We start from the raw sequence: 17906 nt of genomic DNA, 5'->3' as shown, positions 1-17906 counted from the left end.
TACTTACATAATAAAAAAATTGGAGGGGTGCCTGGGTGACTCAGTCAGTTAAGCATCTTACTATTAGTTTCACCTCAGGTCATGACCTCAGGTTTGTGAATTCAAACCCAGCATCAGGTTCCACACTGACAGTGCAGTGTCTACTTAGGATTCTCTCTCTTCCCCTCTCTGTCTGCCCTTCCCCTGCCATGCTCTGTCTGTCTGTCTGTCTCTCTCTCTCAAAAATAAATAAACATTAAAAAAAATATTTAAAAAATTTAGCTAAAAAAACAAGTAGGATCAAGCAAGGCAAGATTTAAGGGAGGAGCCCCTCTGAATGGGTCTATGTGTGTGGCAAGTCCCCCCAAATTCTCAGAAGGCATTGGTATAATTGGAAGGAATTCCACCTTACTTGGCTGGAAGTTGTTTAATCCCATCTCTAGTCCAATAGGACAAGAACAGTGAACACATTCAGAAAAGGGACGCTCTCAGCGGGATGGGCTCACCATCAGGGGAAAAGAGCACATAAAAGAACGAGCAGAAAGATGGCATTAAATGTCGAACTTTTGCACAAGTTTGACTTCATTAATTCGGGATTTCTTACTAAAGTTTCCTTAAGATACCCAAAGCAAACAGTCTATGATCCAGTTTGACACTGCCCCTTGGATAGTCTAACCGGCTAGCTTGCCAAGTTCTAAACCCTAATTATTCTTGGGAATAGAAAATGCAGTTAGGATTAAATTCTACTAAAGTTGTCCTTATGCCACTGAGAAACTTATCAACAGAGAGGTCTTTTCCACAGAAAATCCTGGTAAGGAAGTTTTGGGTAACTGATGAAGAGTTATAAAACATGTTGTCATGTTTTATGATGTCTCAGATCTCAATACTGTGACATCATAGTCACAGTACCTTAGGTACTCCCCAGGGGCTACGCTACATTATCAGCTTCAGTCAATGTGAATGGGGCAACGCAGGTTGTGAGGTGGGGCATCTAAGGCATAATAACCTCCAGTACCTAATTGGGATACTGTGGAGATGTGAGGATTTCACCTGCAGACAGTATTTACCATGGATTCTGATGCCTTCAAGATCTCTAGAAACCTTTGCTAGCATTTCTATCACTATACATTTCCACTGGAATTAGACCAAGGAAAGCTATTTGCTATAGATATATCCATGAAGCTAAGTATACTCCTTTATGGAGGTGGGCTATTTCTCAAAAGAAAAAAAAAAAAGACATATTTAATTTAGCTCCCTGGAATGTTGTGACAATTTTCTAATTAATATTATAAAGAGCTCTGGAAATATCAAGTGAAATAAAAATGCTAAATATTGTATAACAGCTTTCTTTGAATAGCATCTTCAATACTCAATAATGTAACCTAACTTAATTAAACTATACAGAGTTAAATAATAAAGAGCAGAGGAAGAAATAAATCAAGAGGCATAGTCCAGGGAGAAGGGCATGTTTCCAGACGAGTTTTGAAAAGAGAGGGTGAATCAATGAGGCAGAGAGACACTAGAAAGCTGTTTTACTTGAGAGAAGATACAGACAAGGTCTCGCCTTAGACAATCTGCTACATTCCCTGGGACCTCGTTATAACATTAAATGCATCAGCATCTCAAATAACAGTGAATGTTAATGGCGATCATTGGTGAGACACAAAAGAGCACTTAATTACCCTTCGGGAGAGTAAATGCAATCATTACTGAGAATTGTACAAGTCATATAAAAGTTGAAAAATGTAATAAATTGTGGCTGGCTAACATTGAAGATCTGTGCTCACTTCTATAGCTTGAGTTGCCACTGGGTTGCCTCGCGTCTAAGGGAAGCCATGTGGCTAGTCTGGCAGTGTGAACGCTAATGATGTGTGTGGTTTCCAGACAGATACAGATAATTAGTAGTTGTGCTCTTGCCATTCTTGTTTTCCTTCCCACAGTACCCTGGGAGCCTCTATGTTGAAAATAATAGCAGCAAAAAAAAATGGAAAGATCCAGAATCCCAGAATCCCCACTTGTGGGAAAGCAACTTAAGAGAGTTCCCCAAATAAGAACAGACACCTTGGACCAAGAATGGATCAGAAATAAAGTTGTATTTGCTAAACTACTGGTATTTTGCAGTCATCTGTTATCATATATCACCAGTCCTGGTAATAAATTTTTATTTCTAAAGTTGGATATTTTATGTAAAGACCTACGTATTAGAAGAGACACATCACAGAGTAGACCAAGAATGGAGCGAAAAGGCAAGGAAGCAAACAAAGGATCTGCTTGGAATAATACCTACTCCACATAGAGAAGCACAAGACACTGAAGCAAGTGCGTCAGCATGGCTGGAACCAAGAGCTGGGCATTGTCCACTCTTACATACAATGCAGAAGTCAAGTAAGATAAGAAAATTTTCTTTAAAATGAATTAGAGATCAGAAATATGATATCAAAAACACTTTGAGTGGGGGTGCCTGGGTGGCTCAGTCGGTTAAGCTTCCAACTTCAGCTCAGGTCATGATCTCACGGTTCATGGGTTCGAGCTCTGCTTTGGGCTCTGTGCTGACAGCTTGGAGCCTGGAGCCTGCCTTGGATCATGTGTCTCCCTCTTTCTCTGCCTTTCTCTCTCTCTCTCTCTCTCTCTCTCTCAAAATTAAAAATAAACATTAAAAAAATGCCTTGAGTGAAAGTAATTTTTGCTGAGTATGGATAGGACAAGTCAGACTGTAGTGGACTGAGCACTGGGGGAGAACATAAGTAGAGAAAAGGAATGCAAAATGCTTTTTCAAGAAACTTGACATTGAAGGGAAAGGAAAGGAGAGAAGGTAGCTAGAGGAAGCTATAAGGATGAGGACAATCTTGTTTTGTTTTGTTTTCAGATTGGAGTGACAGGTGGCTACTACTAGAAATACTACAGCAGAAAGGAGGTGGTGTGAGATACAGAAGCATTCTCTGAGAAAATGGAAGAGTGTGATACCAAGTCCTTGGGGAGGGACGTGCCCTACATGGCAGGAGACGTGCCTCTTCGTCTAAGAGCAAGAGGCAAGGACAGGTGCTGCTGCATATTGGGGGAGTATAACAGGGAGAGATTTGGCATATCTGACTCCATATTGCTTTGATCTCCCTTGCTGGTCTGACGTACAGCTTAGAAACCTCTTCTTAACTTTGTGCATAGACACGGTAACATTTATGCAAACCGCCCCTATAGGAAGCCATACTCCACTGAGGAGATAAGGCAGTATGTACAGGAATAACATTTGCCATGGTTAGATTTCTAGGAGCATCGTGACTGGAATACTGTATGCAAAGATCAGCCCACCAAAGTCAGGAAAGTATCATAACCTTCCTCCGATCTTTGCAGGTGCCCGAGAGTCTACAGATGTCTACAGACTTCAGTCACTTCTGGATTCCAACCCCCTCCTGCTTTCCCCTTTTCCTAACATAAAAGAAGCTCAAATTTCAAGTTGGGTGAAGATGATTCTTTAGGAAAATAGTCCCTCATCTTCTGGGTGTGCTGGCTTTCTGAATAAAGTCGCTTTCCTTACCCCGACTTCTTGCTTCATGACTTATTGGTAGGGAGAACAGAACAGGCTCAGACATGGTTACAGGAGGAATGGTTGTCTGCTTTCACTATGGGGATTGCAACGAATTGAGAGATATGGGCAATGTTTTGATCAATAACAATGAAAAAAACGGGAATAATGTCAAGACAATATACAATCAAATAAGAATGAAAACATAAAACCAAGTAAGGTGGACAATTGCAAGGATATAGAGATAGAGATAGACGCAGGGATAGATTCACATATAAGGACACAGGTGTAAAATATAGTAAAACAAAACATAGAAGGAAAAGATAGCTTTTTCATAGATATTGGGAATATAGTTGATAGTTACATTGCAATTTGAATTAAGTGAGAAAGAAAAAAATTATTATCAAGGGACCACAATGTGCCACAGAGTGGATTAGTTTTTTATTTTTTTAAGTTTATTTATTTTGGGGGCTGGAGGAAGGAAAGAGAGAGGAGAGGGAGAGAATCCCAGGCAGATTCTGTGTTGTCAGCATGGAACCCAATGCCGGGCTCAAACCCACAAACCAAGAGATTATGAATTGAGCTGAAATCAAGAGTTGGACATGTAACCAACGGAGCCATTCAGGTGCCCCCAAAGTGGACTAGTTTTACAAATATTTTTTTTCATTTATTCCACATTATAACTGCATGAGGTATCATTTCCTTTTTTAAAAAATTTTTTTAAATATTTTATTTATTCTTGAGAGAAAGAGAGACAGAGCATGAGTAAGGGAGGGGCACAGTGAGAGAGGGACACAGAATCTGAAGCAGACTCCAGGCTCTGAGCTGTCAGCAGAGAGACTGATGCGGGGCTCGAACTCACGAGCCGTGAGATCATGACCTGAGCTGAAGTCGGACGCTCAACCGACTGAGCCACCCAGGCACCCCTCATTTCCTTTTTTAATTTTAACTTGAGTAAACTGGAGTTCAACCCACAGTTACTAAGTACAGAGCTAGGGTTCAAACTTGTGGCAGTTGGTGCGACTTAAAAACTCATGTTCTCATTATACTTCAAAACTGTGATTGCTTTATGGAACGAAAGAATATCCACTTTGGCAACAAATAAACCAGAGTCACTATATTATTTCCACATCTTACTTGCTATATGGTCAACTTTCTGGTAACACGATCCATATCTTTTTTACCTTAGGATCAGTTAGGCTTTGCACAGTGTTTAAGTGTATCAAACGTGTCCAACAGTGATTGTAGTACTATCTAATTTCCTTATGGCTATTTCAATATTCACAGCAGGATGAGATGAAAATATTACAAAGAAAGACAAATGAAAGAAAGAACATAATTTTAAAGGACAACTTATGATGAGATAATCAAGAAATAACCAAGATGGAAGAGCAATCAATGGTGTAGATTGCATATGATCATTGCAAGGGTTATCTGAGTGATTTGCATATGCTGATGATGGTGGAGTCATGTCACTGTCAGTGGACAAGGACAGAACATTCCTGCTCTGGGCCACATCCTCATATTTTCACGTGGGTGCACTCAAAAAGTCTGAACATCGTATTGTCAATTAATCACTACCAAATATGTCAAAAATGCTTTGTTTTTTCTCAAAACCTATATTGAATTTTAAAATACATTTCCATGTTCACACTACAAATAATGACTTTTGCTTTACTTGGTTTTTAACCCTTTTTCAGACTCCATTGGAGAAGCCCAAAGAGCCCTTCTTTTACAAATCACATTTTAACATATACAATTTTAACAACATAGAGTTAAGAGTTTGAAAGCAAAATAATGCATATTCTAACAAAAGTTCACAGTTTTAGGTATCGAAGGAAATCATGATATGCATAATGCACAATAAGCAACATTTGCCAACTACCCGTACGGAGCGTGGGTACATCTGGTATAATATTTAATTTGAATACTATCTTTGTGTTACGCACTCAGCATGTCAAATAGTAACAGTTATTTCAGTCACTTAAATTCAGAAAACATTTAGATGCTTCATTCCAAGTCTATGGCCAAAAAAGCCCAAAAAACAGAAATCATAGGAAAAAGGAATGGTAGGAGCTAAAGGTAAGACACTGGATTATATTCTTTTATTTAAAACTGACTTTCATGTATTTTTATGAGATTCAAGCCAAAAACCAAAGAAATGAATGACTTTAAATGATTTTTCGTCTTAAACATAAGAGAGCATACACCTGGACATCTCCATATGCATATATTGATAAATGATACATAGACAGATACATGAATGGTTATAAAATAGGGATTGCTCTGTGCATATTTCAAAATTATTCAACTTTTTTGCACTTAACAGAAAAACAGAAGGGAAACATCAAACATTCTAATTTCAGATGAATTCTTGCCACTAAAATTAGTCAAAGTCACAGAAAAATTGAGTAGTTAGACTTATTAAGGCTATTTTTAAACTATATTTCACTTTTAAACAGTATCGATTGATAATACCGAGAGATGAGGATATTGCGACACTAACACTTCTCCTACCTTTCATTTCATTTTTTGTTCATTAAATATTTCCTTTGGGCCATCAAGGTGTACATTCTGTCCTAATTCTAATAATCCCCATAGATGTTTTGTCTTCATTTTAATTGGAATAAAATGCTCACCTCCATTCCTTTTCTCAAGCCCTCTGAATTCCTGAGTTCTTTAATTAATTGCATGTCTGGCTGAATTTCAGCATCAAGTGGTTCTTCCAGGATGGACTCATCAATGTTGAGTTTGTTCCTGTTTGGGAATAGTTGCCAACTTGCCTTCAGATTTATTGACAGCTTTGATGGAGGTACCATTCTTGGGCCATACCTTGCCTCAGACTTCACCTTTACTCCATTGTCTTCGGGCATTGAATATTGCTATGAGGAAATCCGAAGCCAGCCCAATCTTCCCCCTGATAGATGCCAAATAGGAAAACACTACACTCATTATATAGACTAAGACACTGAGGATCAGGAAAAAAAAGACTTATTAATGGTCATACAATTTAATTAACAAAAAAAACTCCAGGTCCCAAGACTTCCTAAAGTTCATAATAGAGAGTCAAGGAAATGCTTGGTTAGCTAACTATGCACCTTGTTTTCTTTCTCCCCCATGAACATCAGGTTTGAATGTGTTTCAGAATACGGCTGTTCCCTACATATTTCCCTGGGGCTGTGGGATGTGAAAGAGGAAGTAACGAAGCCATCTGCATTCCTGTATATAAAAGCTATAGAATATGGCTGCAAGCATTTTTTTTTCGAAGACATAAAATAAAGTGTGTAATTATTCACAGTCACAAATTAAAGTAAAATCATAATAAAAATAAGATGAAGCCTGAATATGATGAATATAAAATATCAAATATGTGTTTACAGATGTGTTGAAAACAAATAAAGATGAGAATCAGTGAAAGAAAGACAGAGAAGATATATGAAGGCATTCACCAGCCACTCTTAAAAACCTTAAATAATTACAAGGATGTGAAGTGTTGAAATTATGTTGTGCATTTGAGCAAATGTAAAATCCATAAAATCCATTTTTATATTATAAAATGAGATTTTAAGAAGTATCTGTTTGTCTATCTAATGGTCCATTTTGCAATAAGTGCCTTTGTAACCTCCAAATAAATTTATAAGCCTTGCAGACTGTGATTATTTTCTATCTCTTTCCTGAAGTAAACTGTATATGCAATTATAAGGGCAATGGAGTGTATATACAGTTAAGAAGAAGGGGAGATTGTGATAAAAGGGGGTGTCTTTCCTAGAGGTAAAGAAAAAGCTACGATTTGATATTTTGAATCACTAGTAGAAATTTCTTTTTATGATCTCTAGTATAATGGTTGTGCTATTGAAATTATATTGAATTAACTAACAAGATACTTCGTGTACTGCCTGTATCATGCATATAAATTCATGCCACTAGGTGGCAGTGGTACCATCTAGGGTAGCAATGACCTCATGAAATAGCTTCATCTATCTATCTATCTATACACACACACACACACACACACACACACACACACACATATATTTTCTTTTTTGAGAGAGAGAGAGAGAGAGAGGAGAGGAGGAGGGGCAGAGAGAGAGGGAGACACAGAATCCGAAGCAGGCTCTGCACTGTCAGTCAGTGTAGAGCCCAATATCAGGCTCGAATTCATGACCTGTGAGATCATGACCTGAGCCGAGATCAGATCGGAAGCTTAACTGACTGAGCCACCCCGGCACCCCCAAAACAGCTTCGTCTTAATTGTGCAACACCTTCTCTCCTCTACAGCACCTGGAGCTTCCCAACGGTTAACACATTGGAATATTTTCGTTGTTACTAACATACAACTACACTAATAAATAAAAGATTAATTAGATATCTGCCTCCCAAAGCAGAAATCGTAGAATCAAGATTTTAAAAAAGCTCTGTACATAACGAGTGGATATTTGCTGCCTTGCCCTCTGCCTCCAGTTGAGTTGAAGTGCACTGCACGAACTATATCAAGTTCATACAGATAGACGCATTGCTGGAGTGTTTAAATAGGTTTTGTCACCACTTACCTTAATTTAGGTTACAAAATTACTGTGACATGCTTTGTAGAGGCAGGAGCTCTCCTGATTCTGCTCCTTCAGGTGAGTTTTAAACTGGCTGCTTACTCTCCTCAAGATGAAGATCACATTTTATCCTGCTAATGAGTTTTGAAGCATAGTTTCTCCTCGCAGGACAGTTACTCTTCAAAAATAGGCTGAAGAAATTCTTCCTGGAGCCCTCTGCATTTTCTCTTACATCTCACTCCTACCCATGGTTCAAAACTGTCACCTCTGTTATGAGTCACACTCACTAAGAATCAATGCTTTCTTGGATATATTGTCATCGGTAAGCTTCTCTGATACATTTCCTCTTCTGAAGCTTCTTATCGTGTGAGAAGTTCTTTTTTTTTTCTGAACATTCATTTAAGATATTCTACTAAGTAAGCTAGCAGTTTTCAGATCTCTCTGTCACTCCTTAAAATTTGGTTCTCCTGTCTGTCATTACTTCTCAATGTAATTTGAAGTAGATGAAAGAGACTGATGTTAAAGCCCCTGTAGATCACAATGATGTCTTCATACCCTACCCTGCATCAGGTTCTACCAAAGATGCCTGTATTCATTATATATTCTCTTGACTGTAGGCGGAGATTGTTTTCAACATGTCTATTTCTGTATCATAGTATCTTTTTTAAATTAACAAAGAAGCCCATGCATTTGAAAGAAAACAAGCTGTAACATCAGCCTGGGTAACTAGAAAATGTAAGGAGTTTGAGAGTACCAAAAAAACCCGCACGGTGAAGAGCCGTTCTGACCTTCAGTAGTATGCAAATGGCTTTCTTTTAAATGGTAGCATGATCAACACAAATGATATTTCTGGGTCTTGGCACATCAAACTACCCACAGATGAAAGATGACTTAATTGCTTTGACCACAGTCCGAGTCAGAAGAGCTCAGTTGGCAAATATAAAAATAGCTTGGTGCTATTTGCATTTGCATTTGAGTAAGGAGTGATTTTATTTTAACGTTTAAAGTCTAAGTAACAAAGCAACCCACAGGTAGCTAAACACACCTCAGCAAACAACGGATACAATCCCTAACCAGAGAGTGTAAGGGGTGCAGAGGACACATTGATCTTGTCAGCCACATCCGCGTGCATAGGAAATACTGCTGTCAGCACAGCACCTTTAAATTCAGATCACAATATATTGAGAGTTTATGTCTTTAGAGGTTAAGCAGTTAAGCATTCATAGAGATTTGTTGCCTATCCCATCACCTTTAAATAACCTCCTAAAAATCTTTTAATAATTAATTATTATTCTGAATGTCTAATATCCCTGTTAATAGCTCACATTGCTGCTCATAATTTTATCTAACAAAGTATTTCCAATAAATAGTCATAGGGAGTGAGGCTTGCTGTATTTTAGACTTTACCATGTAGCAGCCCAAATAAAGCAAAAATATAGAGAAGAGAAAAAACATGACACAAAGAATAGGAAATTTCTCCAGGCCTTGTATGAAATGTGATTCCAAAGCAAGTCATGGTAAAATGGGGACTATGGACTCTTCATTTCTTCTAACTGGTTATCTTTGTGATGACTTTATTTTCATACCTTCTAACTTTGTGATATGAACAGCAAACTTAATGCAGAAAAAAAAAATCTGCCATCACTGATTACCATAGCCAGGCTCACAGACATTTAAATCAAAAGTCACCTGAGTTGGATAAGGTTTAAGTTTTTTCAATAAATTATTTTTTATAATGACTATAAAAGTTATATAGTACACAGAGGCTAGCTGGAGCTAGATACTTTACTGTACCTGAATTGCAAGGAATACTTTCTGAGACATAAAGCTGACAATCAGACATCTGAGTGGGGCTGGAAAATAGCAGTCCCTGAAAGATGAGAGTGTGAATTTTAGTAACCTCGAAGGCAAAGACCATTGTTCTTTCCCTCTCGAACCAGTAGACAGAATGAGCAAATGATGAGACAAACACATGTGAAGAGATCAAAAGAGTAAACCTGTACCCCAGAATCCCTTAGTCAGAGCTGAAAGTGAGAATTCTTATTCCAGAAAAATCTATATTTCTTTTGGCATTTAAAAACCAGTTCTGTGATCATGCTAAAATCATAAAACGGCTCAATTTACAAAGTAAACTGGAGTGATTCTTTACTGAAATGCAATAAAGTCACTGATGTTGCAGTACAATCACTGTGTACTTATAATGCCATCAATTTTCTTCAAAAATTTAATTATGAGTAAAAAAGGGCAGATAACTGTGGGCAAGTGAAAATACATATTGTTCACAATATCACTATTATTTCAAAATACATTCTTGATCCAAACAACATAAAAGAAAATGGTTTTAGGTAATGAAACTTGGAGGGCAAAAAATATGGAGAGCGAGTGGTTAAAATTAAGAAAACTATTGTTAATATTTTTTAAAAGAAAGGAGAATAAATAACGATGCAAAGAACCTAGAGAAAATATTAGCACTTTATTTAATCTTTTATTCTTAAGATTTTTTTTAATTGTAGAAAAAATTATACACATAACAAATATCTGTCACCCATAATCTTTATCAAAGGATTTAAAGTAACTCATAAGAAACCTCACCCCTGGGTCTCCAATTTGAGCTCCCAGGGGGAACCAGGATTAACCATCAGTAAACTTCATACAGATTTTTTTTCCTGCATGTATCTATCCACATACGTTTTTTGATACCAAAAATGACCATATTATATTCTACATCTTTTTTTTTGAACATAATTATGTATCAGAAATGTCACTCCAAGTCAGTTCATTTACTTTTTATAATAGCCTACTATTTTATGGAATAGAGGCATCATCATTTTCATAATCATTTGTTTACTGAAGAACACTTAGGTTATTTCAAAATTTTCTGCCATTTTAGAAAACCTTTATACGTATATGTATGATGCTCACTCCATTATTTCTGTAGGACAGATTCTTAGGTGTAGACTCCAAATCACCTTCCCAAAAAGATTGTACTGATTTTGACTACAACTGTACTCGCACAATTCTGAACATTGTTAATTTTAAATTTTTTTGGCCTATTTTAAAATTTGTTTTAATTTATATTTTCTTTTTATTAATGATCCTGAACATTTTTTATATCATGCTTTGGACATTTATATTTCTTCTAATTGCCAGATTAAATTACTTTCCTATTTTTCCATTAGATAAGCTTCTTATTGTTTTGTAGAAGCTCTTTGTATATTGTATGTGTTTATTTTCTCTTCCTAGTCTGCCATTTGTCTTTTAACTTTGTTTACAGTCTCTTTCTTTGCAGAACAGGAATTTTAAGTTTTTCATGTGTAATTAAATGTGTCAAACTTTTCCTGTGTGAGTCCTTGAATTTTTGCCTTGCCTAGGAAAGCCTTTCTACTCTAAGTCTATAAAAACCATCCATCTCTATAAATGTAGTATGTTATCATTGCATTACCTTAAATGTATTTCTCAATCCACATGTAATTGATTTTACTCTGATTCTAATAAAATAATAACACAAATCTTAAGAAGAAATTTTCCTCAGATACTTACACAATATTGAAACACGGGGGCAATAAAAAGCTGAGGTTTAAAAAGAAAAAATAATTGAGACAAACCTGATTTCCTTTCTTGATAAAAACAACTAAATTAGTGGGAAAGGGGAGGCAAGGTGTGCAATAAATTTAGACCTTTGATATACATTGTCTCCATAAATCTTTCATAAAAAATTAATTCAAATTGGCTTTGAGATGAACACTGTCAATTGAATTGAAAACTGTCTGATGGACCATAAACAACAGAAATAATAATAGCATTGATGTATCCACCCAAAGGGAGGAAGAAACAAAGACCACGCTAGGATCAGTGATAGATCTGGATTCACAAAGCTTTTATGTTAATGATCTAGAAGGAAGAAAGAAAAATGATATAATCATTAATTTAACAAATGTTACTAAACTGAAAAGTATGCTTCACACATCTGGAAGCATTACAATAGAAGATTGTGAAGGATAGAAACACAGTCGCTATCTGAGTGAGAATTGACTTTGAGCCAAATCCACAGCCATTTCTCTATCCATATACCAGTTAGTTGAGTCAAATCACACTATGGTGACCACTTTGTAACTGACTAGAGACAAATTCATTCAGTTCAAGATAACAGCCAGCACACCACAAGCAGAGCAGTTAGGGATATTCGGGAAAAGGGAGAGAGAGCGGAGATATGGACATTGAAGCCATTGAAGTGAATATAAAGAATCCAACCGCTATGGCTCCTACTCTCCTTGACCCTCCAGCGTGGCCCAAGCAGTGAGAGATGCTCTAAAATCTGCCAGCATCTGAATGTTGTGATGGAAAAAGTACACAAAATACAAATCAATAATGATAATCAAAGGTGACTGAACTGGTTTAAATGGAACAGTTAAAGAAGCATAATAAAGTGTTAACATTAAATTCACATTGCATTTTAATGTTTACAAAATGCTTCCACATTGTTTCATTTGATTAATACCCTGAGACAGTCAGGAAAAGCATGATTCATAGATCCATATTCCTCCTGAACCTAAGTAGGATCAAGCAAATTGCCAAAGAGAGGATCTGCTTTTTCTACTATACCTACTCATACCTTTTAAAGCAACTCACAGAGAAGTGCAACCAGGTTTGGACACAGATAAAAATCATAACTCAAAAACTTCTTTTTAAAAGAAAAGCAGACTGTATCTTCATAAGACAAGGACTTTCCACAAACACTGAATATACTAAATGTATTCTTTGGCCTCAAATCTGCATACCTTTTTTCCTTGCCTTTTTCTTCCTTTTTTTTTTTTTTTTTTTTAATACTTGTTCTCAAAAACAACTGGAATATGGGAAGCAACTCAAGGGAGTAAAAATGTTTAGGTACACAGATTACAAAACAATCTTTCTGGGGAAATCTCAAGTTCTCATCCATGAAAGCAATGGAAGCTTTTTAAAAAAAATTTTTCAGAAGTCTCTAAGGCCAGGAGGCTCTTAAATCACTTTTTTTTTTTTTTTTTTTTTTTTTTGAGAGCGAGAGAGAGAGCAGGGGAGGGGCAGAGAGAGAGATTCCCAAGCAGGCTCCTAACTGTTAGCGCAGAGCCCTATGCAGGGCTGGATCCCACGACCCCAGAATCGTAACCCGAGATGAAATCAAGAGTGGGTCGCTCAACTGACTGAGCCACCCACATGTGCCCTCAAATCACTTTTGGCTTGAACTTTAATGTCTCCATGCAACCCACATAGTAACATCCATTCTCCACTGGGGCATTGCTCTACCATACACAGACATACAGCCTGGTTAGTCTGCCAACATGATTGTTTGCAAATGATGGCCCCTTTCAGGTAGTCTGAATGAAACATTTCATCAGAAGAATGTTATTTTTATGTTAAGGCACTTTTGTCATGATGCCTTGCAGCTGTTGGCTTCCTTTTTATAATACTTGCTTACCAAGGTGTAAATATAGCACAAATGTGCATGTGCGTATGTGTGTGCGTGTGAGCGTATTTTTCCAAGTGGACAACTCAATCAGTATAGTTTTCAGCCAAACACATTTATAGAAAAGCCCAGTTAATGTCTCTTAAACATAAGTTAAAATGATTATGTACAACAATACTGCATTGCTAGAGTAGATCAAATGACCTCATCAAAGATGTTTGAGAAGGTGTCAAACTTCTCCATTTAAATTTCGAAACTTAACTGTGAAAAGCTCTCTAGCTAACCATCTGTTTATCTAGTTCCTCCTATATATAATCAAATTTCTTTCTAACAGGAACTCTTACATTGACAGAGTAAATGAGTCCAAATATTTGGCTTAATAGATTTTCACTTTAATGAATCAAATAAAATTAATCTTTCAACTGAAGTAGAGTTTACATTTGTCTGTTTGATCTACAATATTTTTGAAGGATATTCATAATATTTTGTACACTATCGAAAGCATATCTACTTTTATTTGTATTACAAGCAGCTGGCCTGTGTATATAATCAAAGATGAGAAATGTTTTTAATTAGGATATCATCTCAAAGTTTTACTGGATTTTAACTGTATTTATAAAAAGGATCGAAGCCTGTGAAAATATACTTCAGAAACATTTTAATTCATAAAAGTGTTAGGTATCCATAATTCTATTATATGCATTAAATTTAGGGAAATGATTTGGCTACAGACAATATTGCAAGCTCAGAAAGCCTAAATAAGACATTCTGAAAGATTATGTGATGAGAAGATTTATTAAATAAAGAAAGCAAAGGGAGGGGCGCCTGGGTGGCGCAGTCGGTTAAGCGTCCGACTTCAGCCAGGTCACGATCTCGCGGTCCATGAGTTCGAGCCCCGCGTCAGGCTCTGGGCTGATGGCTCAGAGCCTGGAGCCTGTTTCCGATTCTGTGTCTCCCTCTCTCTCTGCCCCTCCCCCGTTCATGCTCTGTCTCTCTCTGTCCCAAAAATAAATAAACGTTGAAAAAAAAATATTAAAAAAAAAAAGAAAGCAAAGGGCTACTGAGGAGAATGGGGAAGATTATTTACTAATGTTGATTGGTAAAAATTGATGAATAATTAGGAGAATTAATATTTCAACACACCACCATCTCACATCAGTCTCCTTTCTACCATAAATGCTAAGTATTTCTACCATATACAGAAAGCAAAGGAAGGGAACTATTTTTACTGAAAATACCTACACTTCAAAAAGAAATCTTTTGGTGATTAAAGTATCTAAATAGTACTCAGCACTTGGTTTTCACTAGTTAATTAATTCCTGAGAGCACTGAGGTATTTATAAAGTTACAGTATCTTTTGCATAAAATGACTAATTAAAATCCTGATTTAGAAATTAATCTGTGGATATTTTCTTCCTTCAAATTATGTATATATGATAAGGAATCATACTTTATTACCAATCCTCAGAATAAGAACTATATCTGCACCTATAAAAACTACGTATATGTAAATATAACATGCAAACTTCTATTTACAAATAATTAGCTTCCAGGATTGTTTAAATGATCACAAATTTCCAGCTCACGCCTTGCAATCGTAATCAATTTATCACAGAAATAATTTTGGAGGCGTAAAATCAAGTGACTCATATTTGAATACTTCATATTCAGCGTTTAAATATTGTCATCCACCCCTTTATTCTCCTCATTGCCAGGAGATGGCGCTGTGGGTTTTAAATCGCGGCGCTAAAATCCCACAGCCAAACTGAACTCTCGGCAGTGTTTCTTAATTGATGGACACAAGGCAAGCCTTAAAATTGTTCACCTTTTTTCGTGCGAACAATTTGTCTTTTAAAAATGCTTTCCAACATTCGATGAAGATAAGGTTCCAGGGAGGAAACAAATAAGTGTATCAGCCCTAAGGGAGTGCAACCGAATGCAGGAATGCAGCTAACCAAGGAGGGAATGAACTCTTCCAGAGACTTCACTAGTCTTCCTCTATCTCCATCTCGTTCTCTGGGGTCTCTGAAGTGACAGGCAAGCGTGAAGTTTTTCTGCTTGCCTTCCTGCGCCCCTCCCCTTAAGAGTCCCCACAATCGGAAAGCCCTCGCGGAAGCCAAGTGGGCCCTTGTTGGCGAGCTAGGAAACCCACCAGCGCGCCCTTGTGGGTCTCACAGTCGTGCTGAAAAAGCTGTTTCTCCGGGGCCGAGGGTTTCCCTTCTATACCTGTTCAAATAGTCTTGAGGATGACCCTCTTTTCTTTAAAATAAAGGAAGATCTTCCTGAAAGAACTTTATTTTTAGATCAACAGGTTTCAACTTTTTCCTGGGCGAAGTCCTTGGAATTGCCAAGCGCTTCTGAGCAATTGCAGTGATGGGGCCCTTGGCGCGCTGCCAGGAATGTTGCAGCTCCGGTAGCCCCAGCACTCTCGCTGCCCTCTTCATTAGCCCCGCCAATCCCAGGACACACGTGGAACCACGGTACGTCTCTGCAAGTGAGCTGTGTAGGAAGCACCTGGCGAAGAGGGTGAGAAAATACTGATGACAGAATGACACAGGAAGGCTTGACTTCAGGCGCTTGATGGGCTTGAGTCTTTCCGCCACCGAATGGATCGTGCTTTCCCAAACGCAGCGAGGTTCGGGACGATGAACCCCAGCGGTACAGGCTTCAAGCTGACCCAAGTGCCACCAGACAGCACTGGGCTGGCGAGGGGCAAATGAAACTTCAAGGTCAGCGCGCCTCTGATTGGCGCTGGGGGCACGCCCTGCTTGCGCGCTTTGGACACGGCCCAGGAGGGCTCGGAGACCGCACTCCCGGGGCGGTTTCCCCGGATGGAGCCGCGCTGGGTTCTCCGCGGTTGTGGCCACCTGCGACCCTCCAGGCTGGGCTCCTCCAGGAAGGGGCAACCCGGAGAGGGTTCCCATCACTCTCAGGAAATTTGCTCTTTCAGAACAGCTCCCAAGCGAAAGTTCATGTCATCTTTGGCAAACTTTGCTTTTCCTTTTTAGAATGTTCTCTCTCTCACAGACACAAGACAATTTTCCCCTTCAGAAAACACAGACTGACACCCAAATCCCAGTGTTGGGGGGGTTCTCCTAACTTTTTTAATCTAGATAAGTAAACTGTTCAGTAGAGCTATAGAAACAACAAAGAACAACTCCTGGGTTTGCTCTTTCAAAGTACGTTGGATTGTGTTCTGTTCTTACTTTATTTAGGTTCCTATTTCAAATTTCAAGCAAATATTAATAAAGATGACCACTAAGAAATTTAATTATGACCTAAAAAATTAGTTTGAAGTTCAGTGCTATAATTTCACTGGGGTGCTGGTTGCTGAATATTTTAGAATCCTTTCAAAGCCGTAGGTATGTTCCCTCCTGCTGTAACAAAACTGTATTCATTTTTGCACAACATGCTCCGGCGTCTGTACATTTGGTGTTCAACGCGCAGCAGAGAAAGCTCCCTGGCCGGATGTGTGTCAGGCTATGAGCCTGGCGGCATCAACCCGGGTAGCACCAAGGGCACCCTGCTGGACTTTGGTGCCTGATGTCCACCCGCCCTTGCGGCCCTGGGAGGGGCTTGATACGCCTCCACCCTGCTGGGGACGGAGGAGACGTCCCCCGTGTTTCTTGTCCCCCAATTGCTTAGGTAACTCACAGTGACCTTCTCTGAAACTGCTGAGTCCCAGTATTTAACTTCCTATGCATCATTCTCAAGGGGTCATCTGTGGGTCAGGAGTTTTCGCCGCGGTCTCATTTCCTACCCTTTCTTCCCGGGCAGCCACTGGAGGTGTTTATTTTGGTTTGTTCACTGCTACCTTCCTAATTTTCTAGTTGCATCGGGAGCCCCGGTCCTTTCTCAGCTTCTTGGCAGGATAAAGTTCAAGCACAGTTATCCAGAGTTCCTGCGGCCAGAGCAGCTGACACCAGTCCTCCACTGGTAGAAACCAGGCGGCGGGATCCCACTCAAGTGAGGAGAGGGAGTCTAGGCCATGACTGAGGGTGGTGACGATTAAACCAGGTAACGAGACACCAGGCAGATGTGTTTTCATTGCCTTGTAAGATAAATGCAGTGTTAAGTGCCTGACAACTTCCCAGAAGCAATCAGCCAAAGTTTACGAGTGCATAAACCTCAAAGAGCATTCCCCAACGGTTGTTAGAAGGCCCACATTCAGAGCTTCTATAAATTCTCCGGCAGTTTCCCAAAGCTAAGTTTCCAGTGACTATTAAGCAACCACCTCCTCCGGGGAGACCGGGGGGATTTTCTTGAACCGTCTAAGAGAGAGGTTTTTGGCTCCTACTAAGTGAAATAAAGTTGCGCAAAAGTTTGTTCCAGAAGTTTGGGTGGCCAGGGAAGAGTAGGGAGGTGGAAGAGGGGAAGGAATGGAGGTGAGGTCTGGGAAAGGCCACGAGGTGCTCTCCTCGGT

This window comes from Leopardus geoffroyi, chromosome C3 (genome assembly GCF_018350155.1).
Source record: "Leopardus geoffroyi isolate Oge1 chromosome C3, O.geoffroyi_Oge1_pat1.0, whole genome shotgun sequence".
Taxonomy (NCBI): Eukaryota; Metazoa; Chordata; class Mammalia; order Carnivora; family Felidae; genus Leopardus; species Leopardus geoffroyi.
This window is presented reverse-complemented; position numbering follows the sequence as displayed.